Source organism: Brassica napus, chromosome C9 (genome assembly GCF_020379485.1).
Source record: "Brassica napus cultivar Da-Ae chromosome C9, Da-Ae, whole genome shotgun sequence".
Classification (NCBI taxonomy): Eukaryota; Viridiplantae; Streptophyta; class Magnoliopsida; order Brassicales; family Brassicaceae; genus Brassica; species Brassica napus.
The window spans coordinates 40,505,411-40,508,729 of NC_063452.1; the positions used below are offsets into that span (position 1 = coordinate 40,505,411).

Genomic DNA, 3,319 nt, shown 5'->3' on the forward strand with positions numbered 1-3,319 from the left:
CACAGTAAGAACCAAGAAAAGTTGAGAGTGACAATATTAATATCAATAATGCATGATCTTTCCAAAATAATAGAGCGTCATTACCAAGAAAATTTATCTTACAAACTTCTCATCAGCACTACAAAAAGGAAGGCGCGCCGCTGATCAGGGCGAGTATCAAAGATGACGGACACTTTCTGTAGAACAAGAACTGAGAAACTTGATAAAAGATTGACAAGAGAATTCACGTTACCATAGACCACAACAAAAAAGAAGAAGATGAAGTTGTCAAAGTATTCATGTTTAAACCAAATACACAATTTTTTGAGGGATGTGTTTGCGCTGTTGAGTTTTCTCATAGATTTTTGAACATGACGAAGAAGAGAACTAATGTTATACCAATTATTCAAGATGCTAGAAGGGAAAATGACATTTTCGCCCTCTATTACTTGTGTCATGCCTTTTCAAACCCGGACAGAAGATAAGTGTTAGACTAAACCCAAACGAAAAATAATAATTAAATTTCATCCCAAACTTTTAACCGTAGCATTAAAACCTACCTTGACTAACCCCACGTTTGTCAGCCGTTAATTATGGGTCAAATGATGCTCTAGAACTACATCGTTTTGGTTAATTATACAAAACTATGTTGTTTTAACTTTAAAAAAAAACATTTTAGACATTTTGCTATGGTTGAGTGGTTCCATCCTCTTTATAATGAAGTCTCTTAGAATGAGTTCGATTCCTTGTTGTAATTAATGGAATTTTTTTTTTTATTTAAGACGGTGTCGTTTTAACTAATTAATTTATAACTCCACCCAAAATTAACAGTCGTTAGTCAAAGTAGGTTTTAGTGCTACGGTTAAAAGTCAGGTCTGAAATTCAAATTACTTTTTAGTTTGAGTTTTTTTAGCACATATCTTTTGTTCGGGTCTGAAAAGATACAACACAAATATTAGGGGTCGAAAAATGCTCTTTTTCCGGTGCTAGACACCCAACTAAGTACATTTTAAAAAAAATAAAATTATAAAACCACAGCACTGAAAATCTGCAGATGATGATTTTACTTGGATTCCCTTCAGAACATTATGGGTGTTGCAAACTCCAAGTTTCTGATGCTCCTTACGTATATTTTACCTTTTAAAATATAGCCTTTCAGCTTTTACAATCTCAACAAAAGCACCATGAATATTCTGCTCACAACTCTCTCTTTCTTTGCTACATATATTTTCTATCAATTCATAAAGTAAAGTTTCCCTCATTGCATCTTCTAGGCGATTATAGCTTTTTATGCTGTGACTGAAGCAATAGACTTTGTAGTAGCGGTTTTCAGATTTTCTTGCAGAAATAGCTCCAAGAACTCTGCAATTAAACTATAAATGATTCTCTTTGTTCTTTTCGGGTTTTATGTTTATGTTTTCTTTAATTGAAACCCATTTTCCGAACTCTTGAAGGCAAGAATTTTAGCACTGAACGCTTCATTTTTGCTCAACTGTAATCCTTCATCTTATTCTTCTCGCACCATAAATTAAATTTTAATAGTTCACTTCATTTGGAGATGTCTCTTACAGAAATCAAACCGTATCCTGCCACTGTTCAGGTGAACTGTATTGACTCAACGTTTCCAGCAGAAGCAGTGTTTCAGAGCGAGGCGAAGAAGCTGCAGCAAGTGCAGTTTAAGCCAGGAGAACAAGTGACTTTTGAGCCGTTTTGAGCGTGACCATGCATGTGTAGTGGGCGGTTACCGCATGCCAAAGAAACAAAAGGCTGCAAGCTGCATAAAAAGATACCTGGTGTGTATAGACCATCCAAGTCAGAAGCTCTGTATATTTGTGGACCAGTGTGGTTGGATTCTTGTTTGTTGTATTAAGTGAAAGATGGATATATGTTTTGAAAACAAAATGTTTATATAAAAATAAATGAAAACAAAAACTCGCGCGGTTGCGCGGGTCGAAATCTAGTTATTACTTAAAAGAAAATTTTATAGTTCCATCCGACCTTGTTAGTAGTTGTACCTTAATCAACACTGGTTACAATTAGAATCAATACCCTCTCCAGCAGATTGTTTGCCATATGTTGAACATATCTGCTGAGTTGAGCGGGAGCAGACCTCTCATTAAAACCATATATTTCAATAAACAGAAATTCAGTGTGTTTTCAAGATGCTAGATTTTTTGTTTCACAAGCTATTTGACTGAAGAGTTGAACTTTAAATGTTTCATATCAAAACAATTGCAGTTGAACTAAATCTATCTTATTAAAACAATTGTAGTTGAACTTTATAAAAATCAATTAACCGCAATAGCTTAACCTAAATCTATCTTATTAAAATAGAAATACTCCTTAGGACCTAAGCCTTAGTCATACATTATATTACTTTAAATGTCATTAGTAATTAATAAAAAAAGTAAATATAATTATGTAAATTAACATTATACTACTAAATGTGTTTCCAAATAACACAAAAATTAATATTGTGTCTGAAAAATATAAAATATCAGGTCCTGCCTTTTTAATAACTTTTATTTATGTTCTTTTAAATTATTTGATAAGTCAAATAATTGACTAAACTACTCAAAGAAATTATGAAAATAAATTGAAAATAAATATAACTATTTAGCGCAGGTTTAGATACTATTAAATAATTTCATTTAATATGAAATGAACTAATTTAATGGATTTTTTATTTATATTTTCATTGAAAATTTCACTCGTTTAAACATAATATAGTTTTCATATTAGATTCTTAGCATAGACTTCTTTTTTTACTCTTAAGAGCATATGCATATATGTGAAAGATTAGGCTTGGCAAGTTGACATCAAATAAGTGTTATACAAATAAAATGCTAGAGTCAACAAATTGACATCAAATAAGTTTATAATTAAAAGTTTATCAAATAAGTATCACATAATTATCCAAACAAATAGAAAGATTTTACTAAGTAATATATTATATAATTTCATATTTAATACAAATAAAAATAATACAATTATATTGTTTTCATATACAAAAATAAAAATAAAAATGTTAAAACATTACTTATAAGAATATTACAAGATATTGATTTTTAAATTAGATTTTGTTGAAAAATCATTCTGCATTTTAAAAGCGCGGATCAAAATCTAGTTAATATTAAAATACAGAGTTCAAGGTACAGGAGTAGCAAACAACTAAAATTTCTCCCAATTTCACTAGTTACTATTATATATATTTACCATGATAATTATGTTTGGCTGATATTAATTATTGTTTTGTAATACTAACTAGATTTTGATCCGCGCTTGAAAACATGGATCTGATTTTTGGATAGAATAAGTTAGTTGGTATTAAGTACGATTA

The 3,319-nt window shown here is 30.4% G+C and overlaps 1 non-coding gene across 1 annotated transcript; it reads left to right on the forward strand.

Moving 5' to 3' along the window:
* The first annotated feature begins 1,027 nt into the window (after positions 1 to 1,027).
* LOC125593740 lies at positions 1,028 to 1,099 on the forward strand. The gene has a single exon (XR_007329634.1). It is a non-coding gene; the product is annotated as a small nucleolar RNA snoR60 (small nucleolar RNA).
* Positions 1,100 to 3,319: the final 2,220 nt, after the last annotated feature.